Below are 24,922 nucleotides of genomic sequence, written 5' to 3' on the forward strand. Positions count from 1 at the left end.
TACTCAATATTTTGGTTTCTCTCAGTGGGAGAGGTATTTCCTGGCTGTGTCTAATTGGCCATCTTGTCCCTGCCCCCAAGAACAGCACATTTTTACAAAAGTAACAAGACAAAAGAAAAATACTGAGTCTCCACAGGTGGCAACTTGGGGGAAGGCAAATAAATGGCAGATAAACACTAGTTACTAATGTTTGTTAATGTAGATTCTTCTGGTACCATCTCCAGGCCAATACAATTCCAAAGTTGTCTTCATTGGTTAACCTTTGTTCTCCCTGGTAGAAGGTGGGGTAGGAGGTGGGGGCAGAATACCTTTCATCTTTGTAAATTTATGTCCTGCTTTTAGACAAATAATGGCAAGGCAAAGAACTTTCCTACATCCATTTCTTCTTAATTGTCTTCAGCTTAACAATCTTTCAAACTTTGGAACAGCATATCTGGTCTTCCTTAAGGATCATTTGTATTTGTCGAATGATGAACACATATGCCACTAAGATCCATAAAATATGATGAGTTCTTATGACATGGAATTTATACTGTTACAACAGATAAAAGAGGATAATAATAGTCTAGAATATCATCACAGTTCTGAGAGCCATGCATAGTAACTTGTTAGTTATACCCAAAAAGACTTTCAATAAGTTCTTCAGATTGCCAATCCAACTATGTTCTGATAAGAGAGGCAAGGGCCAAGGGGGTAGAATCCAATAGAATCTTCTTCCTATCTACAGACTCTGCCATCCCAAAACACTACCTGTAAGCCATCCTGCAAAGGGTGGCCCCACCACCTTAACCATGCCACACTTAATGTAAGCTCGCCCAACATCTTAGCATTAGGTGCCTAGGCTCTATTCTTCCAATAAAAAACTAGTCTGTATGTCAAAATGTTAGTGGTTATGAGAGAAATTCTGTCCTACAGTGATGTCACATGACCTTTGTGCATTTTCCAGAAAAAAAACAACAGCAATTCTCTCCCAACTGACCATACTCATCAGTTTCATCTTCAGTTATTTCAAACTATAATCAAGCTGCCTCCAGCGCTGGTGATGGAATCTGTCTGGTCTTTCCGCACTTTTTAATTGATGTGTTAAGTGTACATAGTTTTTTCTCTTTCTGCATTCTGAATTCATTTATCCAGTCATTGAGTAGCTCTTAGTGTATCATGCTCTTTTGCCTTGGTATATGTTATACTAGTGCTATCTTCTCTGCCTTTGACTTTTTCTGTATATACGGAAAGTCATATCATGGAAACCCTGTTAGAGAAGTGCGCAGCATCGTGTGGTCCAAAGGAAATTGGTTGAAGAGTCAGACAAATCTGGTACAGATTCTTAGCTCCTACACTTCCAAGATGTGTCACTGTAGGCCTCAGTTGTCTTATTAATAAAATTGGTTAATAATGCCTCCTCCCTTATCTACATGGCTTATAGAAGGCAATGGAACAAAATATAGAGTGTACACTTTTTCTAACAGCTTCGGAAAAGACAATGCCCTGCCTCCAAAGCCCAGAGATGCTTCACTGACTTCTCTGCCATCCTTGGACTGTACCAAGGAGGGATAGGATACTATGTCATCCATACATTGTTGCTAGAAGCACTTGTGTTCAAATACTCTCTGTCACAAAGTCTTTCTTGGTGGACATATAATCTCTATAAGAGCCTCTGCTAAATCTGTCAGGACTTCCAGAGGCCTATCATTTGCCACCATGTAAACATAAATCATAAAGCCTTGATCAAGGAGCCACCTGAGGAGACCTAAATGTTCTCTTTTTCAGGGTCAATGCAGTCATTATTGACCTAATCAAACTCCAGAGCTGTGGTGCTACATCTATAGGAGGAGAAACACTCAAACAAGGGCTTTTAATCCACAGTAGGATTTTATCCTCTGCCAGTAATCTACTCCAAAATAATCCTAGACCATATGACTTACAATTATTTTAATAAACATATATATAGTACTTATCAAGTGTTAAGAACTCTTCTAGGTACTTTACATTCATTGAATTCTCACTTTGACCCTATGATGTAGGTACTATTATTTTCTCCCATTTTATAGATGAGGAAACTCATGCACAGCAAGGTTATGCGATTTATCCAAGATCACACAGTTTTTAGGAGTACAGCCAAGATTCCAACCTAAATCATGTCGTTTCAAGTTAACGCTTTTGGTCAATGCTTCTTTACACCCATTTTTATTCCAACTGACTTTGAAATAAAAACTAATCATGACTTTGAACTGCAACTTGTCTCTCTTATACTTAGGTGTTTCTTGGTACTTACTCAGCATGTGATGCTTACGGTAACTACTAACTGTTCCAACTCTTATTCCCTGACTCATGTGAGACCTTAACTCTTACTTCTACCATGATGATATCAGCCTACATCCGTTTCACCTTGGAAATGCCAGATAATGGCCACATTAACTGTTTTTGCTTTAAAAAGTACACCAAAAGAATAATTCATGAGCACCCATATGAACAGGCAGGGATCCAGCAGGAAAACAGATGGTACACTCAAAAGGAGTAATTGAAGAGTGTTTAATCCAAGGATTTCTATGGGCTGTAGTGATATCAACCAGTAAAGCACTCAGTAAAGGAGAAAACTAAACCATAGGAAAAAGGACTACCTGACAAAAATTGTGGACTAAGGTAGAGGAACAGAGTCACTGACAAACTGCACCCCAGTAGGGAGGAAAACAGAAAAATAAATATCCCAAACACTCTGTCATCTCCCTCTCTGATTTCCTGATGGTACTCACATTGACCGAACCCAATTAGAAGCCAGACGGCAATGGAGCCAATTGATATAGTCCATGTGGGTGGCTTCTAGGACACAAGGAAGGTCAGAGAATGATGTAGAATAGATCTAGAGGAAAAATGAGGAATGTCAGGCACACTTCGGTATGTGCCATCAACTTTCATATGCATTAAATCAATCTCTACTACAACCTAATGAGGTAAGAATTTAGTTTTCACATTTTACAGATGAGGAAACTGAGGGTCAGAGAGATTAAGAATTAAGTGATTTGCCCAAAGTTGTGAAGTAACAGTAAATATTCAATCTCATATCTTCTAATTCAAGACCATGCTCTTAACCATAATGCAATAATGCCTTCCTTACAAATCACAACAATGATGCGGGAAAATAAGACTGTACAAAAGACTTGCGTGAGTTTCTTCTTCATATTTTCTAACAAGTTAGCCTTTACCAAAAAGGCTTCAAATTTCATTAGACTGAAGTCACCTGCCCATTCATATTTTCTTTGGTATCTTTTTAACCTTAAGAATTAAGAAAGAGATACAAAGGATAGATCTGAATGGCATCAGGGAAAATAAGAGTAGGTAGTTTCAAAGGTTCATTCCTCCAGAGAAACTGAAAAATCAAGCAAAAACTGTCATAATCAACTTCGGAGAAACTCTGCAGAATAGCCAAACAATAGTTTCAGCAAACTAAGCAAATGCTGAATCAAGAAAAGCGGCAACTTTAGAAGAGTAGAAAAGTTTTGTGGCATTTTTGCTTTCTCCTTGCCCTATACCCCTTCTTGGATTGATGGCAGTTTTGAAGACAGCAGCTCATTTTCCCAGTGTGGAACACTGGGGCCTGGATATAGGAAAAGCAGAGCAGAGCTTATTCTCAAAGAACTGCATTTATGTATTCTAATACGTCTGGGAGTTCCTTGAAGTACTGATGCAGAGTGCTTGTCTTTGCTTCACCTAACATGGAACTCATTCAGGGCTAAAAACAGTGGGCATTGCTGGAAAGCATTGTAAGGCAAATGAATAAACCACAGCTGCCTAAGGCAAAAGATTATGATAAAGGCAAACAATAAGCCACAAGAAGCCTGGGAGGAAGAGCTGGGGAGAGAGGTTTTTTTGGGGGAAATTAGGGCATTTAAAAGTCCCAGTGATAGTCCTGGGGAATTTAGAAAGCCACAAGCATGCCTAGGGCACAGCGCATGCTCAGATGCTCAGGGAATATCTAAGAACACCTTAAGCTTTCAACTCTGGGTGATTTCTAGGCTTAATGCAAAGAAGTGAAAGTAAGTCAGAGTTGTAAACAGCCTGGTTAAGTGTTGACAGAGTGGCCAGCACAGACCTAATCTGCAAAGACCTATAGAGGTTTTGTTACTTTTTCCTTTCCTCTTTCTCTTCCTCCTCATCCTCCTCTTGTTCCTCCTCCTCCTTCTCCTTCTCTTTCTCTTCTTCTTCTTTCTCTGTCTCTCTTTCTCATTCTTTCTCTCTTGGCTCCTGGCAGTCAAGAAAATCTCTGTGCAACAAAGGACATAATCAAGGCCAGGCATGGTGGTTTACACCTGTAATCTTTGTGCTTTGGGAAGCTGAGGCAGAAGCAATGTTTAAGGCCAGGAGTTTGAGACCAGTTTGGGCAATCATAGCACATCCCGTCTCTACAAAAAAGTTAAAAGTTAGTTGGATGTGGTGGTATATGCCCATAGTCCTAGCTATTTGGGAGGCTGAGGTGGGAAGACTGCTTAAGTCCAGGAGTTCATGGCTACAGTGAGATATGATTGTCCCATGCATTTCAGCCTGGGCAACAGAGCAAGACCTTGTCTCTAAAAAACAATGGACATAATCATTTAGAAAGTGAAGTAAAAATACAACCTACAGAATGAGAGAAAATATTTGGGAATTATGTACCTGATAAAGATCTTGTATGCAGAATATATAAAGAACTCCTGCAATTCAACAACACAAAGATGAAAACCCAATAAATGAATGAACAAAGGACTTAGACATTTCCCCAAAGAAGATTTACAGAAGACCACAGACACACAAAAAAGATCTTCCACATCATTAGTAATTAGGGAAATGCAAATCAAAACGATGATGAGTTACCACTTTACACCTACTAGGATGGCTCCAACCTAAAAAATGGAAATTAACACATATTGGTGAGAATGTGGAAAAAATTGGAGTATATGTACATTCTTTCTGGAAATGCAAAAATGGTTCGGCAACCATGGAAAAGAGTTTGGCAGTTCCTTAGAAAGTTATCATGTGACCCAGAAATTCTTCTATTTATATATCCAAAATAATTGAAGACAGATAGTCAAATACACATGCCCACATATCCATAGCAGCACTATTCACAATAATCAAAGTGTCAAAGTGTGCAAACAACTAAATGCCAATCAGTAGATGGATGAATAAACAAGTTAGGAGATATGTATAGGAATATTATTAGCCAAAAAAAGGAATGTATCTATGAATGCTATAATATAGATAAACCTTGAAAATGTTACCCTAAGTGAAAGAAGGCAAACACAAAAGGTTATATATTGTATTACTCCATTTATGTGAAATATCTAAGTAAATACAAGAAATCAGAAAGCACATTTCTGGTTTCCAGGGACTGAAGGGTAGAGAGAACAAGGAGATACTGCTTAATGGGTACAGAGCTTCATTTTGGGGTGATGAAAATGTTTTGGAACTAGATAGAAATGTGTTTGCACTACACTTTGAATGTACTAAATGTCACTACTTTGTTCATTTTTAAATGATTAATTTAATATCAAATGAATTTCCATCTCAACTTTAAAATATCTAGTATAAAAAGTAGATCCATACCTCGTAATTTCTTATGTTTACTAGCAGAAACACAGAGTAATATTCAAAAAGTCTAATTCATATTACACAGACTGTCTGAGGCAAAGAAATGTGCTCCTTGCAAACACAGACAATCTGGCCAGCCTTGTCTGGATGGAGTCAAATGTCGTTCTGTGATTATATTAGTACACAGCATAAGTGGTACCACTTTTGTTTTTACTTTATTCTCCTAGTCCTTCTTTTTCTCCATCTTGATGGCTTTTTCTCTGGAGGTCTTGCCACATTGTCTATTAAAAACTTGTATATGGGAAAAAACTACACAAAAGTCTATATTTAAGAGAGGTTGGAATGATAGACTTGATTATTTACATTGTGAGTTGGGCTTTTACTTTATTACAAAATTAATGAGCTATTAGGATTCCCTCAAAAAGTAAACACCTCGGATCATCTGAAAGATGACTCTACACAAACTTGCTTTTCACCCAGCCATTGTAGAAGTAAAGCCCATATGTATGACAGTTACTGGCACTGCTTAGCAAATATTTCTAGTTTTTCTTCTAAACACATGATAAGTTGACACTTCCCTGCAGATCTCAAACTTGGGAAAGAAACTTACTTCGGTCCATAAAATGTAATCTAAGTAATATGTGTAACTTGCTAGCAGAAATTGTAAGTTCCCTTCTTTTTTCTGTGCTACAGCAACTGACAAAGTTCCAAATGGTTGCTGTTGCATCATGTTGGGTCCGGGAATGAGATGACATGGAACAGAGACTGCAGCTGTCTTGTGACATGTACTGTGAGCAATAAATAAATCTTTGTTGTTTTAAACCACAAAGATTTGGAATATGTTTGTTATGCCAACATAACTCAGCATATCATGACTAATAAGTGTTTTTTTCTATCGTGCTGTCAATTCAGTGGTTACTTTTTTAATATGACTCTTTTGTAAAAACCATCACAAATAATAGTAGGTATACTTTAAGTTTCCATTGATGGAGGTAATTCATAACACAAAGCTACTAGGAGCTCTAAGATGCTTTTAAATGAATTTGTATTTTGTGAATAAGAGGATCTGCATAGCTGTGAAAAATTACAATATGTGTAATTAATATCCTGAGCATTCCACCAGACAATGCTCAATGCCTTTTCATGGGGTCACAGACTACTTATAATGACTCCATAGCTAACCAGTGAGTCTGTGCCCCAGGACACTCATCAAGTATTTGTTGTGGACCTATTAACCCATACATTGTGCTGTGTCCAGAGAGGAACTCAAAAGATATGCGAAGGTTCATCTGCATCTTTATGATCCAAGACATACTCATTGCAAACAGGTGTCAATGAAATAGTATGTTCCAATGGCCAAGTGAATGAAGCAATACAGTTTAATGGTTAAGAGTATGAACCCTGGAGCCACACTGACTCCTGGGTTTGAATCCAAGTTATAGCATTTACCAATTGTGTGACCTTAATTAAATTGCTTAACTTCTCTGTGTTCCAGATTCCTCTTCTGTAAAATGGACAGAATAGTGGTATCTACCTCATACAATTGTTCTGACATTAAATTTCTTAATAAAGATAAATATTTAAAGTAGTGTCTGAAACATACTATATGCTGCTATTTTTATTCCTTTACTTATCTTTTAACATTTGTGATCCCCTGAAGATTCTTCTTTGGCCCTCTGCTCTTTTTCATCTATTGAGTGTCTCAAAGTCACCATTTCACATCTATAGCTTCGACTGCCACCTACATTCCTGGTCAGTATTGAAAGTAGTAGCCTCATTAAGATCTTAGATTCCCCAAATGCTAATATCCTTGATTTACTGTCTAGCCACATACCATTGCTGTAATTTCTTAGGACATATAATGCATGGTTTCAAAATCTCTCCCCCAAAATGTTCACATCAAAAAGTGATCCAGCTATAGTGAGCTGAACTGAACTACATGTGAGTCTTCTCCTGGGTCTTTTTACAGTACTAGTTTCTGACATTGAGAGAGCATAGATCCCTGGAACAATCTAGTGAGATATATTAACGATCACCCGGGAAAACAGACATATAAACACAGGGTAATACATATAATTTCACAACGTTCCCAGGTCCCTGGGAGACCATCCGTAGACACTAAGGAGGGGTTGTAAATTGATCCCAGGGTACAAACTGCTATTAGAATAATATTCTTGTTTAAGCCTCTGAGTCTGATGCTTGTGATTGAGACAGTCTACAAGTGAAGGCAAGCCAAGGAAAGTGACAGCCCTTGCATAAAAAGCTTAGATCTCTGTTGACCTATACCATCCATTCCAGGGCTCCTTTCTCTTTTGGGCTCCTACTCTACCTTTTAGCAAAAAGAAAGATAAGTATATGGGAGTAAGTCCATTTACCTGTTAAGAAAACATACCCAATAAGTCCCATAACTCAGTTGACACCATCTATTTTCTGATATCTCATTGGATTTAATACAACTTTTCTTTAAATACTCCTCATAGATTTTACCCATGCACATAATTGGCCTAGAGTTTTTCAAAAATTAATTGAAGATTAAATGAATCAAGGAAAGTAAAGTGCTTAGAATAATGTCTGGCACATAGAAAGTGCTATATAGCTGTTACAATTGTTGTTGTCATTATATGCACCCAGAATGAATATTGAAGTGATGTTTCCAAATATAACATATCCGGTAGTGGGGATATGAAGAGAAGGAAGAGGAGGAAGAGGATGGAGAAATTAAAAATAGGAAAACAAAAAGGAAAAACAAAAAGAAATAGAACAAAGGGGAGGAAGAGAAGGAAGTGGAGAGAGAAAAGAAGAGCTTTCATTTATTGAGAGATTAGTATGTTCTGGTCACTATATTAAATACTTTATATCTCATTTAATTCTCATTGAAGTCCTGAGATGTAGGAGATATTATTATTCCCATTTTACAGGTAAGTCAGTGTCTCAAACAATTTAAGTTATGTGCCCAGATCATAAAGGTAATAGGTAATGAGGCTGGAATTTGAAATCAGATCTGCTTGATTACAAATCTATGTTCAATTCCACATCCATCCTATACAGTCTGTTAGGAGAAATATATTTTATAAAGATTGCAGGAACATATTTGGCTTCCAATAAGGAATGGGTATGTTTCTCATTTAGTGATATCAAGAGTTACACAATTGATTGTGTTTTCTTCTTTGCCTTCACCACTCAAAAGTTTAAAACTCAGTTTGAAGCTAAACCATAACAATTATACTGACCCTCATTTTTAAAATATTTGAGGGATTTTTCCTTTCTTAAACTAGATTTTCCATTTTTTATCTTTTTTGTTATTAGTTCAGTGTGACTGCAGTTTTAGTGTAAGCCACTTAAAGCGTTTTGTGGCCAAAAAGTAAGGCACAAAACATGTATATAAATAAAATAAAATCATTATGTTCCATTTCTGGGTAGCAAATTATTCCTAAAATTTTCTGTATGCCACTCAATTGGCTTTTCAATTCCTTTCTTCATACAATACCAAATAATTCTTTAGCCTAATCTCAATTTGATACTCAGTCTCAAGATTGATAACAGGGGAGTCCTCTCCAACTCTGTTTTAGTTAACATTTACATATATGTGTCATATGCCGGGTATTAAATGCTTTACACGAATTTTAAATTTCATTGCAATCCTATAAGGTAGGTTTCTCTTATTATGTATCATTTTATAGATGGGAAGCTGACACACAGAAAAATTATCAAACTGTTTAACATTATGCGGATAGTAAGTTGCTAAGCCAGAATTTAAAGTCAGATTGTCTTGCTTAAATCTACAACTTTAAATGAGGCTGATAATGTAAACAACCACCAATCAGGTCACACACAAATTCCTGGTATATAATAGGTGTTTACTAAATATTTGAGAAATAAATGATTGAATAAATAAATGAATCCCAAGACTTGCCCAGGCCCCTCCTTATTTCCCTTCCAGGCTGATTTTTTTCTGCTTTTATTTCCACAAGGATTCTGATTCAGCTTGGTCTCTGGCTTACAGCCCTACTAATATCCCTCTAGACTTAGCATCTGGTACCTAGTTTTTCTGACTTGATCCTCTGTAGCCACTAACGACTTTGTCTTTCACTTACCCTATGATTCTTTCCACTCCCAGAAACCTCAAATATGGCCCTGCCCTAGCGCCGACCCTTCAAGAAACAAATGCTAAGCTCGTCCTACTTGGCTGTAATCCTGACTTAGCCCATCCCAGGTGCCCTCAAAAGTAGAGTTCAGAAATTCTAATCAATGGTGCCTGTACTGCTCTGGGATTACCACATATCACTGCCTTGCGCATGCCCGTATGTTCAGTCCACAACTGACAGACAGAATCCAAATATGTAACCAACTGAAGTGGGACAGCTCTGATGTCAACTTAGGAGGGAAATTTATGGGAAGAAATGCATTTTGCACGGGGAGACTTTGAATATAAAAACAGGGTTGCCATTTGAAATGCAACAAGAGACTACTTAAAATTTTTTCAAGTCATTAAAACTGGAAATACACATTAGAGAAGGCATAGTCCTATATTGCCTGAAGGAGCTCCGTGATAAAATTGCTTATTTTTAATCACCTTTTATTTCTGGTTTATATTAGATGTTATTTTTTTGTTGACGTTTCAATGAATGAGATAGTGTTAAACTGGTACTCTTTAAAAAAATTGAAAGTAAAAGCTTTTAGTTTTATCCAAAAAAATGTTAAAAATCATTATGCTACTTGATCTCTGATCCAGTTTTGTCCCACTTCTTGGGGTAGCCTCAGTTTCATGGTTTTTCCTTTGCCTTTCTCTTTCTTCTTCCCATCCAGCATTGGCCTGCTTTATAAAACTACAATATAATTGGTGGAGAGAATCTCAATATCAACATGAAATTAAAAGTGACCCCAATAGTGTATGAAACCTGATTAAGAGTCTTATTCCTTAGACTTTTCCCAAGTAAGTTAGCATATCCCAGAGCATAAACCCAGCTTGATAGGTTGAGTCGGAACTTGGAATGAGAGAACTCCCACATGGCAATGCTACTCCTTGGCCTTGGTGGAGAGAAACTCCACCTCATGGTTTGGGTACCCTGGAAGAACCCAGGTTTCATGAAAGATCTCTCAAGAGTTGCTGGGTTTCTAACTTGCAGACGAAAGGGAGGAATGAGATCCAGGACCAAAGGTCCCAGAAGAGCCCAAGAAGTGAGAGACAGCTCATTTGTCCTATTCAGTTCTAATGACAAGGGATCTAGCCAATAGAACATGTTCCTTGCTCAGTAACATTCCTCTGCAGTCACTAACAATATATAGATAGTCTTCTACTGACAGAGGGAAAGACGCACTCTCCTCCAAAGGCACCTGTTTTAACTTATCTCTTCAGTTGTGAAGAAGAGTGATTTATTCAGCCAAGCTTATGTAAAGGCTGTAGAGAAAGATGTTATAGATATGGAGCAATATGGGAGGCAGAAAGTTCAAAGTCCAAGAAGTCTGTGATAGGGAAAGTCAGCTGACAAGGCTTGGCTTTTCTTTTCCATACTGTAGAATTATCGTGGAGTGTGGTTGCCAAGCCACGAAATATATGTCAGCCTACTTGACCCAGTAGAGCCATGAAACAAATTTTCATAAATGGAATGTGGGATAACTGATATGCGTCATTTACAGGAAAAAAAAAGTGGCTAAAAAGGAGATGTTCCTTTCTCATTATCTATTTTCCCATCCACCAGCTGACTAGAGAAGACTCCAAGGACCTAGAAGAGTGTAGAGCCACAAAAGGAGAAAACCTGAATCCCTGAATGACTGCATGTGAAAGGGTACTTCTATGGGAGCAGCTGTACTAGACTGTGATGTGAATGAGAAACATTGTGTTAAGCCACTAAGAATGCAGATGTATTTATTACACCAGGCAGCCATCACTTAACTAATACATCCAGAGACAAAAGTAAGACTTTTTAATAGTGCAATATTAGTATAACCTGCTTTTTCTTTGGGTTCTTTCTTGTGTCTTTCTATCTCTGGCTTCCCTCCACTTTCCTTTTTTTGTTTGTTTGTTTTTATTGAGACGGAATCTTGTTCTGTCATCCAGGTTGGAGTGCAATGGCACAATCATAGCTCACTGCACCCTCAAACTCAATGGGTTCAGGTGATCCTCCCACTTCAGCCTTCCAAGTAGGGAGGACTAAGGCATTCACTACCACGACTGTCTAATTATTTTTCTCAAATTTGTGTAGAGACAAGCCTCACCATGTAGCCCAGGCCAGTCTTGAACTCCTGGTCTCAAGTGATCCTCCCACCTCAGTCTCTCAAAATGTTGGGGTTACAGGCATGAACCACTGGGCCCAGCTTAATTTCTTTTTCTGTGACATCACTACAACCTACTTTGTGTTCCGGCTTCCTTGTGACTTCACCTTGGTCATGGGCCCTCATGACAGCTTCTACTTGCAGCTTTCACACCTTAGATTCCCACTGGTATCAAGTTGTCTTCATATTTTCCATAGCAAGAACCTGACTGGTAAATCTTGCTCATGTTGAATAGACAGTTCTATTCAACATGCATATACATGCCAGGCCACCTCATAGGCTATTGGTTAGTCTAATGAATGATGGTCCTCATGGTGAAAAGAAAAAAGTATTTGAGGTGATCAGTATATTAATTAGCTTGATTTAAGCAGTTCACAATGTAAACATATAGACAACACATTTTATCTCACAAATACATACAATCACTATATTATTTGGCAATTAAAAGTAAAATTGAATCAAAAGTCTTCCTCCAGCTCTTGCAACTATAGGGACCATCCGTACAGCCCATGGACTTGGAAGGCCCCCAGAAGACTTAGCATTACCAGTTGACAGGGCTCAGTATTAGGCAGGGCTTGCTGCCCCAAAACTTAGACACTGCCATGCCTAAATCCCACCCACTGCCATGTATTCCCAATCCATATATCAATGTAAGCATCTCGGTTATGAATTTTTACAGTCTTGCTGGGCAGTGTGGCTTATCTTGACCTGTAGCTTACTTGGCTGAAGTCAAAATGACTGCCCATGGCCTTGTCAGCCTTCCTCCCAAAAGGACGGACTCTACTCCAAGTTCTCAGGCTACAGTCTGGGGTCCTGCTCCAGCTAAATCAGACTACCCTGCACTACTTTACTTCCCTCCTTTCTCACTTCAAGGATCAACAGTGACTGGAATTCCTCCTGCTATACCCTACTGGGCCTCCTTGGGCAGTAACACTGGCTTGGGCAAGGCCCAAGTTTACTTTTGCTCTGTGTACATGATGATGTACATTATACTCAGTCAGAGCACGGACAAAAAAGGAGTTCCCTTTGCCAAAGGTCCAAGTAGATATGCTAAACAACTTAGTCCTGAACAAGGAGGTAAACCAGCGAGAAAAAACAAGTGCCCAACAGATACAACAATGGCAGAGCTGAGGAGATTGTGTGATATTTTAGCCCACATTAAGTAAACTGAGTTGCACGAGGTCATAAAATCATATGTAGTTTACCTAGAAGAAAGAGTGCTAGAAACTAGCATTTGTTAAGTACTGATTCTAAGCCAAGCAATGTACCAGTTTCTTTATGCATGTGTTTTATTTAATCCTCCCAAGAACCCAATGAGCATTATTATCACTCATTTTAAACATGAGGAAATTGAGGTGCAGAGAGCATCCAAGGCTTGCCAATGGTTTTATGGCCAGAAAGTGGCAGTGCAGGTATATAAATCCTGTTCTGTCTGATTTAAAGATGCATGCTTTCTACTCAGTATTACATCACATAATTTGTTGAAAGCACATATCTCCTGTGGTAAAATGTTTTTGTATTGATGCCTGTACCAGTTATGTGCTCTCCTAGTGACAGGGTGATGGTGGTATCCTTAAAAAAGTGAGAGGCAAAAGGCCTTACTCGCAGAAGCTGGGGACTTTAGAGAACTATCTCTTCCTTTCTCTCCAGGCTCTTCTCTGTGAGGCAGCAGCAGAAAGGTACACTTGCAGGACATGGGGACATCTGCTCAGATGGCTGTTTGAACATGATCCTAGGGGTAGTGGGGAACAATGTCATTGCTGCCCCATCTTTCATCTCATAATCATATTTGCTCATATTGTTTAGCTCACAGCTTACATAGAAGTCTTACACTTCTTTTTCAGATCTTTATTTTTCAGCTACCACCACATATTGAACACTTACTCTGTGCCTGCACTATTCCAACGCCTTTATGTGTAGAAGCTTCATTCGTCCTCCTAATAATCCTATAAGGCAGTGGATTAATCAGGGCCTATGAGGAAACAGATAACATTCTAAGTGTTTCGAAAAAGACAGAAGTCAATGCAAGAAATTGGTAATATGACTGATTAAAGATCTGAGAGGCCAAACAAAGGACAATGAGTACCAACTTTCCCTAGATTAAGGACAGTGACAGGAAATGGTAAGATAGAATGTGGAGCTAGGGCCAGCCAGCAGGGTCCATATCGGCAATGTCCAATGTGGTGGCCACTAGCCACTTGTGGCTGTTGTGCATTTGAATGAGTCTAATCCTTATTGAGATGTGCCGTAAGTGGACAACACACACCAGAACTCAAGTACTAGTAGAAAAATATATATCTCATTAATATTTATATTGATGACATATTGAAATCATAATATTTGGGATATATTGGATTAACTAAAATAAACTATTACATTGATTTTACTCTTTTCTTATATATTTCTGATATGGTTACTAGAAAATTTAAATTTATATATGTGACTCTCCATTATATTTCTATTGGACTACACTGAGTTGCAATTATGGTGAAGGCTAGGACCATTAAGGAAGGCACTGTCCAGTAGAAAGCACAGCTTCTACAAGTAACCTGTCTGAGCTACCAAGCACCTATCTGTGGTAGATAAGGAGAAATTCCCTGGTTTCTCCTTTCTTCCTCCTTTCTAGTCTCCTTCCCACACCTCTCATTCGCCAAATGCTGTGGGAAGTCTGCTGACACAGGTGCCTGGAAAATATAGCCTACAGGGACTATGCTCCTGCCACACACGTAGAGCAGAAGGAGGAAGGAAAATAAATCTAACACCAAACAGGTGAATGGATGGTATATGTGGGTAACATTACCCTCTCCCCACCTCATTTTTCAGATAAGGAAACAAACAGATCAGTTAAGTAACTGACCAAAGTCACACAGCAATGAAGTGACAAAGTCAGGATTTACACCCACCCAGGTAGCCTGTCTCTGGAGGCCAGGATCTTAATCATTGTTTCTTCTGTCTCCTTGTCCCTCCATCGTCAGCTGCTGACCTCTTGCCTCAACTCTTCACTGTGGCCTCACACTTGACTGTGGCTCTGAAGATGGTGGTTGTTCTGGCGGTCGTTGCCTGTGGTTCCTGCTGCTGTTCAGGTGTATTCTGCTGCTCTAGGCAGCTCCCAGTCCAACTCAGCTCTGTTTCACCATCACACTCTGGCCACAGTCCATGTGGTTTTACCCAATCCAGGCACTTGGGACCAAACAAAGCTCAAGTCATCCCTTTTAGAACTCTGAACTTCAGCTCCTTCTATTTCCCACCCATCAAATTGCTGCTCAGAAATTTCTGCAAGAACAAGTTAAAAGCAAAACATTTCACTAACCTACATAATATGGCTAATTTTTCTTTCAAAAAAAGTTAACATAGTAATATTTTGATTGATGTAAACCATTCTCTTGCAACTAGAAGCATTAGCACAACCCAGTTTTAAATCTTTCAATAACAGACTCAAAACAAGTCAAAGTCCCAATCCCTTCTTAGTAGTCCCGTTGTAACCAGACAAGCCTCTAGGGTGGGAAGAAGTTAGTCCTTTAACAAGGGCAAGCTCTTAATTATGCTACGTCCAGGAATGCTGAGGCATGGTCTGCATTCAACAGTGTTCCGGAAGACTGGCAGTAGGCTCTTTGTCATCTAATCACCTGGTAAGAACATCATCTTTGCTTAGTGTTTCCAGAGCCTCTGAATGCTCAACGTTTGGAGTAAGTATTGCAGAACAGAGAGGGGATTGTTAATTATTTCATGGGCCTTCTCTTCCCTGGGACAATAGATCAGCCTGGACGTTTATTGAGTGATGGGGAAGAGGGGGGAAACGGGTGCAGTGGTTTCAGGATGGCCTCTGGGTCACAAGGTCAGGTTTCTAAAAGTTATTGTACAGACTGCTGTTGGTAGCTCTGCTTATTAGGGAGAATTAGATCCTTTGTGTTGTTTGTAAAAGCGAGAAAGTCCCGGCCAGACTCTGGCTTAAGTGAAACTTTTATTGCTGTCAGTCACACGGCCCCTCCAGTCTGAGCCCTCTGTGGGAGTTCTTGAAAGGCCAACTACCTTTCCTTATTCACAGATCTGTCTGGGTAGACCCAAAATACTTCAGAGAGCAGAGAATTCCTTGTCATGGCTATACAGGTGTTTTTTATGAGATGACATATTTAGACAACTCTGAAAACTGTGGGTTGCAAGAAATGTTAGCTCTCATCACACATTATTGTAATTACTTTCTTACTGCTTGCCTTCTCCACTGCAGATAAACTCTATCAGAGCAAGGACCACATCTATTTTGTTTCCAGCTCTACTCTCAGGGCCATGTGTATAGCTTGGCGCAGAGTAGAAAATAAATATCTGTTGAATAAAAGCAAACACGTATTACCTAATAGATATGCTGGCCTAATATACTAAGTGACATCCTCTCTCTCTCTCTCTCTCTCTCTCTCTATATATATATATATATATATATATATATATATCTGTATGTGTGTATATATATACATGTATAATGTGTCTATATATACATACGTGTGTGTGTTTATATATATATCTATATATATATATATATATCTCACAAAACTGTATGGACTAATTGCAATTAATCCAGTTTACAAATGAGGATACCAAAGCCCATAGAAACTAAGTAACAATACACCCAAAATGAGAGAGCTGGTAAGAGGCAGCGCTGGGATTTGAATCCAGTGATTTGGGTTCCAGTTTCCTGTCTGAGTTATTAACCATGATACTCTATTCCAAGGATGGGGTAGACATCAAGAGTGGAAGCAAAGGGTCTTTCCTCATGTGGAGAGTACTAAGAAGACAAAAAGGTCACCTCAAGACTTGTCAAAATCAATTTTTTTAAAACAAACAAGTGTCTTTATTCCCTCAAGTCACTGAGTGAAAAGAGGAGGATTCTAAGCACAACGAGCAGACCAAAGCCTGGAGTGAATCATCTGCATCTCCAGCCTTGAAGATCATAGAACCAAGGAGAAAAGCAGCAGGGCTCTAGAGAGCAAAGGATGTGAAGAGGCAACTAGGAATGGCAGCCTCTTCAATTTCTTTAAGTGGGATTGGCCAGTTGACCATCTTGAGCAGCTAGGTAGGCACATAGAGAAAGCATTAGAGCATTGCCAAGGGTGGCATCTGTATAACTAGTTTAGCTTTCCTGACTGTCCCCCATTGGAAAGAGTGAGACAGCCAATCCCCCAGGCCTTTCCAGCAGAAAACAAGAAGGGGAATTGTGGGAAACCTTAGAACCAGCCCTGTCTCCCCAGTCACCTCAACAACTAAAGCACTCATCTCATTACCGAATTTATAGAATTTCATTCTGCTGCTGAGGAAAAGAAGATAACAAATAAAGAGAAAACGAGAAGACGCTAACATTCAGAGGAGACACAGAGAGCTAATGAAATTGCCTATATTACTTACTCAGGTGATACTGCATATTACACCAACAGTGTTCACTTAGTTCCCAAGTGTCCCATAGGGTATGCACTCAAAACTGCTTTAAAATATTTATTTACTTTAAATCCGGTTATCCATATTTCCATTTTGATGTGCCATATATTCAAGAGTGCATTTAAATATTCTATTAAAATGAATTCATTGTCAAATAACACAGAATTCGCCAAAGTAATAGCTAACATTTTAGCACTAGGCCTTCATCACAGCTACGTCAAACCTCTGATACCCCCTTCATTTCTCTCCAATTCTGGCAGCTGTAACCATAGCAACGTACACTGAAACCTTTCAAGCAGAACAGGACTGACAATCACACTAACAGCACAAATACCTGAGCTGAGAAAAGAGAGGGGCGGCCCAAGTAGGTAGCTGTTGAAATTAAAAGCTAATGACAAGAAAACAGCTGGAAACATGCACCAGTTCACACTGCTGCCTCCTTCAAGCATTTGAATGGTATGTAGAGCCCAATTTGATTTATGTTTTATTAGTGACACTGCTGCCAATGAATACTTTATTAACCATCATCTCAGCAAACAAGTGAAGTGAAAACTTAAAAAAAAATAAGTCGTTCGGAGGAAAATTTAAGGGCTGCATCTGTTTGCCAAGAATTTTAGCCATGTTTCCTGCCCATCTGTGTAGTGAGAGACAGGAAAGTGAACTCCATTTACTGAATCTTTTTAACATATACACACGTGTCCGTAAACTGCAAAGAATTATCTGCTATTGAGAAAAGACTCCTATTAGTCAATTAGAGTAATTACATGGATTAAGATTTCTTCTTTTTGGTTGTTTCTTTTTTAAAAAATCCCTAATTCTTTCTTGCCAAGGAAAGGAAGGGCTAAACAGCTAATATGGCCAGAGAATTAAATGGGGCAAAGTAGGGCATTTTCATTTTCAGATTCCAAAATGTAATTGAAATTTTATGCTTACCTCAACATAACAACATGTGATGATTTCTGTGCAAGGAAGGCATAAAGGGTGACATTTTCCCAAGACTTCAATTACAGTAGATTCTATCTCCCCTAAAACAGCATTCGGTCTAGGAAAATTGCTTTTAATGGGGCAGGTGTTCGTTGCCAGTATCCATCATATTCACTCCCAAGTAATCCATATTAATTCACCAGCTTCATTAGCAGCAGCCTTTTCTTCCAAATGACAATGAAAATAAATACAATTTCAAACAGATGTGCTGATTTTCTATGAATCAGAAAGAGGATAAAGAAGCTGACACTGGCTGGAAAAGGAAAGATAGGACTCCAGCCCTTAAATGCATATGGTGTGGATTTCTGGAGCATGTTCTAAGCTGGGTCCACATACATGTCTCCCTCTGTATCAAGAGGAAGTCTGCCCATGTCCAAGCAGTAGCTGACGAGCACCACTGATGCCTATCAAGCAGACTATTTCTGCAACGTAAGGCAATAATGGACATTATTACGATTAAGAATAGTGACCTGCAATGCCACGGAAAACAGCTGAGCCAGATTCAGTTTACACTATTACAGATGGTAATGTTTCCTTAGCTCTTCAAAAAATCTAAATAAAAGATGGCTAAACGTATTTCTAAGTATATCTACGTGTATGCATATTTAGTATAGGCTGCATCCAGAGGTCACATTTCTGGGAGCCTCATTTACCCGTGATATAACCAAGAACTAGGGAGTCAGAAAATAAAGGCCTGTCTCCTTACGATTATTTCAAGTATAATTTTAACAAGCAGTGTTCAATTCAATTTAACGAATATCCGTGTTGGACTCTTGACCCATACTTGTAAGGGCAGGGAAGGGCCTGGACCTAGTTTCCCACAGCTGCCAGTCTCTCTTTCCAAAGTAAGGAAAAACCTTTCTGTTAGCTTTGGCCTGCAAGGCTTTGTCTGCTAATTAACAGGCTCTCCATTCCATCGAGGTCAATTCCTTGGTGAGGCAGAAACTGGTTGTTAGCAGTCATCCCCTCTAAAAATCCCCTCAAAGAGCATGCTCTCTAAAAGAAATACTATCTTCTACAAAGGCCTTTATTTAGGGAAAGATGTAAAGCCTCTGTTTGTAGTAAGCATTCTAAGTTAGAAATGATGACTCTGCCAATAATTTTCTGTTACATGAAAAGGGATATTGGAAGTCATCTAGTACACTTGCTGCATTTTATAGATGATTAATAATGGCCAGGTGTGGCTATTTTATTGGATGGTGAAAATATGGAGTATTCCCATTATTGCAGAAGTCAACAGTGGCCTATGGCTTCTTCAAATTTTCAAAAAGATGCAGCTGATTAAAAGAAAGCTCCAAGAAATGAAGGGACTTTAATTTCTTGAACACCAAACTGATTATGTTGCTTCCCAGGCAAAACCCCTTTTTGACTCTCATAGCCTCTAGGATAGAAGCCAAACTCTTTGGGATGGATTATAAGGCCTGCAAAGCTGATCTTTACCAATATTTCTCACCTCTCCTCCTTGCCACCACCCCTACCCCTCACCCTCTATGCTCCAGTCACACTGAACTTTTGGGGCAGTGGCTATCAACTTTGGTTGCACCTCAAAATCACCTGGCACAGTCTGAAATACCCTGATGTACCTCAGACCAAGAGATTCTGATGAAATTGATTTTGTTTGAGGCCCAGGCTTTGGTGTTTCCTATAAAGTGTCCTGGGTGATTTTAACATGTCAGTAAAGTTGAGAACCTCTGAATTAGGTGAGCTCAGAGCTCCTTTGTGGAACTGACATCTCTTTCCATGGTGGTAGTAGGGGCTGTTAGTGCAGATACATTTGAATATAACTTTAAATGATAGAACTTTAATAGGTATAAATAAGGAGTAACAAGCATAGAAAGTCAGGTCTGTTGGTCCAGCTGAGCAGGAAACAATGCAGATATTCTTCTTTCCTTTTGCATGAACTAGTTTGAATGGATGATAAGCATATGGTTCAGAGTTTATATTTTTATCCATTTCTATTTACATTTTGTCCATTGAATATTATAACTGCCCCCAATATCTACAAACACAGATACTTGTCATAATTGGATGAGCAGATACTCCTTTAGATTTGGAAACAGGTTCAATGTGCCTTCGTTCTAGAAATTCAGGAGTCAACTCCAAGACAAAAAAGCTAATAGTAAATACAGCTTATCCTCTTATAAATACAAGCATCTTTACATTCATCAGAAAGCATGCAGTGGTAATAGTAGTGAAGTGAGAAATTTATTAACTTTCATATGCATTTTTATATAGGGAGATATGTTTACATAATACAATACATTTAGTGGTTAATTTCTATGATTTCCCTGGCAAACTACTTGGAATCTAAAGTAGATATGCAACCATTTAGTATCATTACCATTTAAACAGAGGATATGTTTCAGCCTTGAAGTAAAAGGAATAAAAATCAAAATATTTGTACTATACATTCATGGTAATGCAATTAGAATATAAAGACCCCCAAAGACCAGGATTCTGTAGATATGGTTTATAAAAGACTCAATTACACACCTATGGGCTGTTATCTTACAAAGCTTGTGACATTTGATGAGGCTAAGTGTGAAATGCCAGAATAAACATTTGAAAGTAAAATGTCCAATCAATTTATTTATTTGCTCAACAAACAATTGTGGCACAACAGAAAGTTGAGTAAACCACATCCTTAGTTCAGAGTGCTTGCGTGTCAAATGGAAGAAACAATGAAGTGATTAATTACACAGTGTGGTAAATGCTAAGTTTGGTAAAAGGACAGGATATCCTGAGAGCACAGACCAGAGTAGTTAACCAGGACTATGGGAGAGAAAGATTTCCTGGAGTGGCATTTAAGTTGAGACCTATAAGTCTATAGGTACTTATGAATACTATAGACTATAAGTATTCATGGTGTGTGCATGTGTGTGTGTGTGTATGTGTGTGTCCCAAGTTGTTTAGAAAACATAACTCATTCTAGAAACCAAAAGTTCAGTCAACTTAGGGTATGGGGTATGAGTGTGGGGCATGGCTATGGAGAAGGTGAAATGGTAGGCTAGGATCAATCTTGAGGCTGTTACAAGCATTTGATCACAAGATCCTGGTTGTTGGCCGGAAGCTTTGAAAAAAAAACTGAATTCAGTCAGACTGGATGTATACATAGGACATAGCCTGGGAATAACTGGTTTGAAACTAGTACCCTTTCAGAGCTGTTCTCGTACAACCACTCAGTTGTTTCATTTCACTATATGAATACCACTGTGTGGAAGTCATCTCCATGGGATGACTTATGAAAGTAGAATAATATAATTCCCATGAGGGCTCTCAGACTCTACCCAGCTCTTGTTTCACGTATGTCCTTTAAAAAGCCAAATAAAGGTTCGCTCACCCGACCTTGGCAGATAGAAGGAAGCCCACAGAGGAGTGCCATCAAATAGATTCCTAATGTACAAGACCCTTTGCCTCAGACCTCATGGAAATTCCAACAACATCAAGTGGTGTTGGCAATAGGGAGATATGTATGACCGGGATGGGATCCACTATGGCTAGTAGAATAAAGTGGCTAATTTAACTCATGGATGTCATGGTGCTGGCTTCTTTGCAGAGAAATTGCTCAGATATAGGGTGAGATTTAATGATGTCTGTAAAGAGTTTTGAGTTGCTTATATTCAAGGTGTAATAAAAATGCAAGGTAGTTTTTTAATGAGCACTGAAATGCTTCTGAGAATACCACAGGGTTAACAAGTTCACAGAAATTTTGAATAGTAATGACAAAATGCTTGATCTTTTTTTTTTTTCATTTTCAACATCTATGCTAGAGAAAAAAAGAAGCATAACTGAATAAACCCTAGAATTAAGATCTCTTTTGAATGACAATCTCTTTAGTTCTACACAGTTAAGAGAACCCCTATGGGGTTAATAGAAGACTTGGCCTCCTCAGCAGTTACATATTCCATTTAAAACTGTGGGTAACAAATCATTACCAGATCTTCTGGGACATCGTTTTTACCGCCTTTGGAACCTGTTTTTGGAAGCAGAGCATTTTCTTGATACTCCACAGGAAGTAGGATACTTCTAGACCCTGCGGGAATCCGGTATGACTGTCATACCCAGGACCTCACAATGTCACTCCAAGCAAAAAGCCAATCATAGACTCTTAGCACTAAAAGGGACATTGAAAGTAATCTACTAAAACTTATATTATTATGCAGATAGAAACATGAGCCCTACCAGCTTACTCAAAGTCATAGGGTTAGTGCCATAGCCAGGACTGGAACCTAGGTACTATTTTCATTTGGATGTTTTCTTAAGCAAGGATGCTGAATTATATATACAAGAGCTAATATGTGCTGGGCACTTACTAGGCCTCGGGCACAATGCTAAACTCTCCACATACATTGGTTCATTTGAATCCCACAATATCCTTGGAAATTATAGACTATTGTTATTTCCACTTTACATATTCCAAAACTGATGGACAAAGTAACTTGTTGAGAGCTACACACTAGCAAGAATCAGAGTCAGAATTCTAACTCAGAACTGTCTGACTATAAAGCCCCTTTGTCATCCTGCTTCCAGAATGAAGCAAAGAAGAAAGTACCAAGTCAAGAGAGTGCTCTTAAGTATGCTGCCAGACTGTATTTTAAACTTTAATAGAGAGCACCTTGCTGAGCCTGGGGTCTCCTTAGGAGCAAAACAACCTCTGCATATGTGGTAAACAGAATCCAATTTTGTAGTGCAGAATATTGTATCACTAAGCAGGCTAGATGCATAAAATGTGATGATCATTTTATTACATAGAGATTTCCGTTGCTAAGACACAAGTTGTAAAGGGTTCTGACCTAACATTACCTAAAATCAATGAAGATAAAAAGAACTAAAGGAAAGGAAGATAATTTGAGTGAAGACAGCCCTGTGTTGTTTGTCACTCAGCTTTTCAGTTTTTCCTTCTGTTTGAGTACTTAACATGTTTCAGTGTTTAATTTTTTGTTCACAAATATTTCCTTTTAGACAGAATACAATTTTCTTAAAGAGTATGTATTTTCCCTTTAGTATCCCTTGTGCCAAGCACAAAATGCTTGATGCATATGGGTGTTAATAAAAAGGTCTGTGGAACTGAATATTTCTGTGCTGAAATAAATGCACTTATAAAATCTATAGGATTTTATCAGCCATCCTAGAGAGGAAACCAAATAGGGCTGTTGGTAGAATCTGAAAGACCATAAAAGTTGAAGTCTCTGGAACTGTTTTACTACTATGAACAACTTTTGGAAATGAATAGTGACATCAGTTCAGATTCTAGAGATCTCTTAGACAATTCTCCTGAAGAGACTGAATCAGAATCTGATTCATTCATATTTGAGTACGAGACTAGGCTCTTGGGAGTGTAGTGAAGGATCTGGGGAGTGAAAAAGAATTATCTGATTAAAGGGTTTATTACACGCACCAGATTGACCTGAATTTGGGGCAGTACCGAAGATGGAAACAAAAAGCAGGAACGTATTTTCTTCTAAAACTTTACATCTTGACAATACATAATGATCAATGAGACCAAGTAATTAAAAACAGCAAAACCTAACTTAGATAACATGGCGGCATATGAGGCCACCTATCAGACACAGCAAAGAAAACAAGGGCGACTTGCACTTTTCTTTGTATCACATTTGCAGATGGTTTCAAGGGCTGTTGCATCAAGTGCAATAGATGGATTTATACAAAGGGGAAGTCAAGTTACTCCCCCCACTCAATCTTCCCCTGTGCTTAGCTCTAACTCCAAAAGCCTCCTCTTAAAATTGAAACTTAAATCTGATTTTCTCATTTTCAAAGCTAAGGTACAGCATGGAAGAGGAGGGGTACAAAAGTGCTCAGGCAGTACACAGAGTGCTCTGTGTGCAGCCTGCAATCTCTCTATGCAGTCCCATGGACCTCATTTGAGAGAGACGAGGGCTACATATCATTTATGAATGCATAATATCTCAGCAGAGAAAGTTTCAGTCAAAAACGTCTTTACCAACATGGTAAGAGTCACATGCTATTCTTAAGTAGATGAATCTATGATTTAGAAAAGTGTTCAAATAAATGGATAGTTTTCCCATTAGAAGATTTTTCAACTATATCCAGATGGGAAAAGAAAAAGAAAGAAAAAGAATATTAGAGGGCTCCCTCCATCTTGGGTACTAATGTTCTGTTGACAAGTTATAATGAGGGCTTCTCTGTCCTAGAGTGAGGAATAGGCTCATTAAAACTTGAGGAACAGGAGAGTAAGCTTTCAATTCCCTTGTTTTTTAAACTTCACTGGTTTTTAGAAATACCAAATGAATTGCCTGACAAAACGATGTTATTGATTTCAAAGTGTGTCTGCATTATTGTGCTTTCATTTGCATTTGAATCTGAGCTACTTAGAGTGTCAGTTGTTGGATAGAAGAATGGAAATGAGAGTTCTGTGGTGGGCTCGAAAAGACTGATGTGTTGACTCTTCCACTTAGTCACTGTGGAAATAAGCCTCATACTAACCTTAGTTTCTTCTTGATCAAAACACATCAATTAACATGGTTTGATGATTGCTTTCTTCTGGGTTAGAAGAAAGGAGGATCCCAGATTTTAAACCATTAAATAAAATGGCTGTTCCACAATATAACCCTATTAGGATGCCAGGCAGTAACTCTGGAAAGGGCTGATTTTTAAGAGGAGAAGTAGTTTAAGGGAGGACAGTGTTTCACACATGTTG

This window comes from Aotus nancymaae, unplaced genomic scaffold (assembly GCF_030222135.1).
Source record: "Aotus nancymaae isolate 86718 unplaced genomic scaffold, 86718_ANA_hifiasm-v0.15.2.pri h1tg000004l, whole genome shotgun sequence".
NCBI classification, from domain to species: Eukaryota; Metazoa; Chordata; class Mammalia; order Primates; family Aotidae; genus Aotus; species Aotus nancymaae.